The 7,398-nt window shown below is 34.9% G+C and overlaps 1 pseudogene; it reads left to right on the plus strand.

The window, feature by feature from the left end:
• Positions 1 to 1,075: 1,075 nt before the first annotated feature.
• LOC149176628 (cinnamoyl-CoA reductase-like SNL6) lies at positions 1,076 to 3,794 on the plus strand (annotated as a pseudogene).
• The last annotated feature ends 3,604 nt before the right edge of the window (positions 3,795 to 7,398 follow it).

Raw genomic sequence — 7,398 nt, forward strand, 5'->3', positions numbered from 1 at the left:
CATTGTATGAATGTAATCTGAACATTGGTAAGTAATACCTTCAAACATTTTATAAATTGAAATATGATATATATCAATGCACTACTCACTATAAGATGTATTGTGATTTAGAATATTTTTTCATAATTATTTAATTTATAGTATTGCCACTCCCAACCTGACGTTTCTTGTAAATTTGGAAGGAACTTCACTGTTCTAAACCCTCATATCCACATTCCCAATGTCCTGCATTCTAGATACTTGTATTCTAGATACTTGTGCAATGTGAAGAAACTTTGATGTTATAAACAATCATATCCACCTTCCCAATGTTCCGGCATTCTAGATGCTTGTGCAATGTAGCTATTATTTTATAACAACAATATTTCAAAGTACCATTTGGCACTACCAAGAGTGTCTAAGAGTACAAAAATAAAAAGGCCATCACATTCCCCTTGCAAGAATGTCTAAGGAGTACAAAAATTAAAAAGCTATCGCAGCCCATACAGTGCACAAAATATTAAGCAAACGTATGACAAATTTAGATGAATATATTACTGTAAGTGCTAGTATGTGGTTGGGCACATCATCATTTAGAAAGAAGAAACAAATGACACAGCAAAAAGAGTCAGCATCCGTCTTAGTTCCCAAGGTTGAAGTTCAACAAATTAGATGGGATTACTCTACCCAGGCGAAGGAATTGCCCGGTTTCTGTCACCTCTCGGAAAAACCTCCAGCTCCGGCCGCCGGCAATTCCTCTGCCCTTCGCCACCCTCCGCAGCCTCCGCCCAGCTCCACCACCCTCCGCATTAATGTCGACGACTGACAGGTTCCTGACAGACATTCCGATTTCCATCGTGTCTTGCCACCGGGAAGTTAATTCACCATGGAATTTGAATTCGGAAATAACCCGCGGGCTGCTCCCTCACCAATTCCTCCGCCTGGGTAGACTACTCCCTGCCATTCAACTTCACATAGAAGCCAATCCCATGAATCCAGTGAACGCTCCTACCATGGTCGACCATGCATACTCTTTTACTTATGTCTCTCTCTTGCAGGCCTGCATTCGGAAAAACGATTTGTGGAGAGAGCAGCCATGCTGGTGTTTACCTCTGGTCTAAACCCCTCTGAGGGCAATGGCAAGGTCATCTGTATCATGGATGCGTCTAGTTATGTAGGCTTGTGGATTGTTCAGGGCCTTCTGCAACGAGGCTATTTAGTGCATGCCACTGTGCGGAGAGACGCTGGTATGTTTATTTATTGAAAAGAGAACAAGATTTTGTAGTTTCTTGATAAATTTCATGTTAAGATGAATCTATGAATTTAATATTTTAACCCAAGTTTGATGTATTACCCTTTTTTTCAAACCCCTAAGAATAAATATAGGAAAATTTCACCATCCCATCCCTATTTTGAATTCCCAATCACCTTGAAATTGAGATGAAGGTTTTCACATTTCTTTCTGGTTGAACTTATAGTATGATGGCATTCTTCATTGATGATTTTAAATGGTGGCAGGCGAAGTTGAGTCTCTCAGAAAATTGCATGGGGATCGATTGTAGATATTCTATGCAGACGTCTTGGATTATCACAACATTACTGATGCGCTCAAGGGTTGTTCTGGTCTGTTCTATAGATTTGAACACCCTCAGAGTGTTGTATGTTATGATGTAAGTTAGTGAACCTTTGAATTAAAGATGTGAGCATTTTGGTATATGTATTGGAAGGGTTGAATATTGATATATGTGGACTTGTTTAATACAGGAAGTGATGGCAGAACTTGAAGTACAAGCAGCCCACAATGCATTGGAAGTGTATGCTCAGACCTAGACCATTGAGAAAGTTGTGTTCACTTCTTCTGTGGCTGCAGCAATTTGGAGAGAAGATGGAGACTACAAGGTTAATGCCCTTGATGAGAGGCATTGGAGTGATGCAAATCTTTGCAGGAAATTGAAGGTCTATATATATAATTTTAGATGACAAAATGTTAAGTTTAGTATACAATCTAAGTAAAGTGGACTGATTTATCACTTTTTCCTTTTAACTTGTTAACAATATCTACATGAATGGTATGTTCGATAGCGTTGGTCTAATTAGTTGCTTAATCTAGTAAGTAACTCAGAAGTTTGCATCTAAAGATGCTTTGATCAGATTAGTTAATCTAATAAATAACTTCAATGTTTGCATCTACAATTTTTCAAGGCCAGCTACAATAGTAGTTTTCCAAGGTGATGGAATCCATGACAATAGTATATTTAATATGAGCTAAACATGACATTTGTAGCAATTGTATCTGGGTGGGGAAAAGCATAATTTCTCCTTCCAATCTAAAGAAATAAATCCAGTTGACTCTTTCATATTTTAGTTTGTCCACCATCATTTTACTGAGCTATACAATGCATCTTGCTTCAGCGTTCTCTCAGTCCGTGAATCCATATCTAATTAGATTTTGGCTTTTTGAAATTGCTCAAATGATAATACATGCTACGTATTCATCTTGCTTCTTTCAATCCATGAATCCATATCCAATTAGCTTTTGGCTTTTTAAAATTGCTCAAATGATAATACATGCTACATATTGCAGATAACCCTGCAATAATCCATATCCAATTGATCTTTTGCCTCTTAAGATTGCTGAAGTGATACCACATCATAGACAACAGAGTGCATATATCTTCTCTATATGCAACAATCCATATCCAATTCATTTTTGTCTTTGAAGTTGCCCAGGTTATAAATTCATCAAATAATGAGAAAGTCTAGATATGTAACCTTTGTCTAAATCTTTGGTGCATACTGAATCAGGGCTAAAATGGCTTTGTGCTAAGTATATATATTTTTACAGAGAGAACCTAAATACATTGTGGTGCGGTATTCATCATTTTTTTGAAGGGGTATATGTATAAAATTTGGGTGTTTCTCAAAGATTGTGGAGTTCAAAGCTGTACAGTTTAATAACAGTATTCCGAACCTTGCAGTGATCTGTGGTATTATGTTCTAATTACACAATATTTCCTGTTCACAGTTGTGGTACGCATTAGCCAAGACACTATCAGAGAAGGCTGCATGGGCGATGGCCATGGACAGGGGGTTGAATATGGTGACAATCAACTCATCTCTGATTGTGGGACCTGGTATCACATACAAAAGCTCAGGATCTACCATTGCATATCTTAAAGGTGAGGGTGAGAGATCTGCATATCAAATAGACTCTGCTCTAGAACGTACAAATATGGTATAGTAATCCCTTGGAGAGGATCTAATCTATGGAAGTGCAAAATATTAGCTAGTTTATTTACAGTGGCTAGTCTTTGTGATTGCAGGGGCTGCACAAATGTACGAGAAGGGCACTTTAGCTAGTGTAGACATAAGGTTTCTAGTGGATGCACATATATGTGCTTATGAATATCCATCTGCCTATGGGAGATATATATGTTTCAATCAAATAGTCAGTAATGCAGAAGATGCTGTCAATTTAGCACAGAGTTTGCAACACCTAATACCGTTCCCTGATAGGTACAGAGCAATTAATTATTCTTCAAATATTAAAATCACTGAAGATTCTGTATCTTCAAGATTTAAATTAGGTTGCTTACCTAATGATATTTTATCTTAGCTATTATGTAACAATGAAATTAATCATACATAGATACTGTCCAAAGATAGTCATGAATTCATTATTTATTTGATTTTTTTCATAATTTGGTAATAGATTTGAAGACTCGATGGTTTGCCAAGAGCGTCTGAGTAATAAGAAGCTGACTGGATTAATGGTTGGATATGGAAACCGTGCAACCCTAAGCATCGAACTGTAAGGGAACGGGGGAGCTTTTCCCCATGTTATAGCTTAACGGTAGCCATCAATGAGCGGCATAAGAAAACTTGGGGAGTTTACATGTTCAAACTATATCCATTTTTGTACATAATGTAATGTAATTTTCACTTCAAGGTTTGTTGGATAGTTGGCAATAAGTCGATTTCCTTCACTACGAGCACCATCCTTCATTTGATAGTTGGCAATAACCCTAAGTCGATTTCCATAATGACCAGCATTGAAGTTTAAGGATGTGACTAAGGCTCTCTACCATATGCATTTTTTTTTGGTTAATTTCTGAAGTAAAATCAAATTCATGATTCCTTGCAAGGAAAAGTGAAAGCAAGCTTTGTTGATGGGCTGTTTTGTGTGTGAATAAAAAGTGGATACCTCACACTCTGGAATTGTTTTATCATTATGAAAGTTCCTCCTGTTTGTTTTACCATTATGGGAAGTTACACTTTTTAAGCATCAGCTGTGTTATGAATGGAATGGGAAGTTACACTTTTTCTGTTTTATGGAGTGTGTAATGTTCGCTTATATGTGGCAATTTTGTTACAGAAGGGCTGTTTTTTTTGTCTGTCTCTATATTTTCTTATAAATTGATAGCATATTTATATATTGGGATGGTAAATTCTTCAATTACAAGATAAAAAATAGAATACTGCTCTGCCTTGGAAGATCGAACTTTTATTTTTAATTTTTTATTATTTAAAGTATGGAATGGATTCGGTTTTTGGAGCTAATGGAAGGTAAATTTCCATTTCTTTTTCTAATATATTTGGGTTTTGGTTCATTAATATATTTTATAACATGAAAGAAAAGCTTCTTAATTAAATAAAAAACAAACTATTTATATATCTTATGAATAATTTTTGTTGGGATTAAAACAAACTCTACAAACATTCTCACTTTTTTTTATAATTTTAAAGTTATTAATTTTTATTTTATATTTGTCAATATTTTAAATAATTTTTTATTATTAAAAATATATTTTTAAATATATAAATAAATTCACTTTTTTAAAAACTAATTGAGTCTACTTGCTTTCTGTAAGTAGTTTTTGCTTTCAAATATTTCTCCATAAATTTGAACTTTTAAATTTCAAGAATATTAAATTTACATAAAATAACTAATTCACATTTCACATCTCAACTATATAAGAAAATATTACTTTGTTAAATTTTTTTTATAGGATTGATTAATTTTTTCACATATATCTTGAAAATAAACTAAGGGAATGATAAGCACTAGTTTTTATTTTTTAGAAGGGTCCCCATTTATTTAGCTTTATTTCTAAAACTAAATAAAAAGGGGGGTTGTTGCTGGCCACAACAGGGCCATAAGTCTTACTTAATTTTACTTGCATCAATTTCCATTCAAAGATAGAGATACCGTTGATACAATTTCAACATTTCCATTTATTAATAGAAGTTTAATTTCACTATATCTCTGTGTTTTGGTTATAAATATGTATCGTTCCCTTCATAAATTTGAATCATTACAATCAAGTGAAATCTCTTAATACTCGATGACTAATTTAATCTTTAACTCTTTCCTAACTTGACCATCGTGTGGACATCGTTAACCTTAATTACATGTGAAAACCCTTAATACAAGATGTATTTCTTAGGATTCTAAATAGGGTCCAAGTGATGATGGTGAATGTGGTACAAGGGAAATGATGTTTCAAGAGCTAGAGATTATTTTTCTTTTTCTCTTTTTATATGCTTAGTTCCTTCTTTCCTTCTTTTTAATCTAAGAATGGGGCTGGGAGAACCTGGGTTTTATAGCAAAGCAGCATGTCTCATGTGCATGATGTGACTTTAGTTGCTTCTACCTCGAGCATTTTTTTTAGCTCTTTGATTTTTATTTAGACATTCTTATACCTAATAATTTTCCTTTTTATTTTGAACCTTGCTACAATACATATGATAACTCAAGCATGGAAGGAGAAGTGATGATAATGCATGAAAATGTTGATGAAGTGATGGGGTGTGCAAAATGAGTAGGGAAAATGATGTAAAACACCTAGCTTGGTTTCTAGTAGTTCAACTTGATTCATAAGGTGATACATTATCTAGAGGTAAATTATGAACAAACCATGGTACAACATGGTAAAAGTGAAGAATTTAAAGTGTTATGAGCCAGTATAGAATATACCAATGATTACCATATATCACAACCCACATCCAAAAAGCAACATCATCATGTGTGAGAGGACGAACATAGAGTGCATCACAGTTTGGTATAATCTCTCTCTCCCAAACACCTGACATCACAAGGGTCAGCTAAGTATGTTAAAAACATCTCTGGCAAATGTCCATGGAAATTCCATAGATCTCATTTATGGAACTGCTGGTTCTGATACAAAACACAAGTGAATTGATTCTCTAGCTACCCCGGCAAGTCAAAGGATAACAGGAACAAAGCAATAAAGAAAAAAAAGATGACTTGGAGAACTTGGGAGTCAGACATGGACAACAATATTAGCAGGATGATAAACATCATTGATGATATTTCAAGATTTGCCAATTATATTCAACAATGCAACCAATCATTGAATCTGGTTATTGCTGAAATGGAAATTTCTTTGAAAGTTACATTTCATTCCTCACTCATCCAAATAGGGAGACTTCTAAGTCCACCAAACAGCATGTTAGCAAGACAGGACTATTGCCAAGATGTAATATCAAGGTCACTCCTTTTCTTGTCATTCTAATCTCATCAAAGACACTAACTTTCGAGGGCTCTCCAAACTGTTCAGAATAAACAATTTATTCTAGTATAATCAACAATGTATTTGGTTTAGCTCGTAATGCTAAATGTATCATTGAGCTGGATCTGAAACTCCCCAGCTTGCATGCTGGGCCAGTAAATGTATTCATGTAACTTTGCCACTTCCATGATTACCATGGACAATCTTTTAAAGACCAAGGGGAGAAAACGAGTGCTAGGAAACTTCTCCAAGGTTTAACATATGTTGATTGCAGGATTGATGAATTTCTTGTTGTAGTTACCCTAGAGGAGATTCAAAGCACACCCGTAGCAAGCACCATGTGATTAGATATTTTTGGATCTATATTTATTCCTTTGCCACGGCAAGGAATAGACATTTTGTCCCTCATAAGTCGGCCACCTCAGAAGTTGCATGATATAGTTAGGGCATGTAATCTCAGTGATAAGTCTGAGGCGAATTAAATAAAAGAATGGTATCTGAGCCTGGTAGCAATTTAACAAGGTATCCATGACTCAACGTCTTGCAGAGTGAATGAGAAGACTATTGACTGGAGTTGAATTATTTGACAATTATGATAACAATTCCATTGGTTTGATTAAAACACATTGAGTGAAAATGCTTGCTCCTTGTCTTAAGAATGAAGCTTATCTTTATGTTTTGAACAATGCAAGGTGGGTAGAGGGAATTCATATCTCTAGTTTTGTAGACCACTTGGGCTTTTGATTGAGGGAAGTATGGAAGTCGTTTTCTATATAAATTAAAGTTTGCTCCTCATTTTTTCATATAGCCTTGAAAACTAGATCAGAACATACCCTATTCACTTAATCTCTGAAAACAATCTCTATAACCTCTTTGGTCATGTATG

This window comes from Pinus tabuliformis, chromosome 4_1 (genome assembly GCF_031772625.1).
Source record: "Pinus tabuliformis cultivar Carrire ecotype Pingquan chromosome 4_1, CPIR1, whole genome shotgun sequence".
NCBI lineage: Eukaryota > Viridiplantae > Streptophyta > Pinopsida > Pinales > Pinaceae > Pinus > Pinus tabuliformis.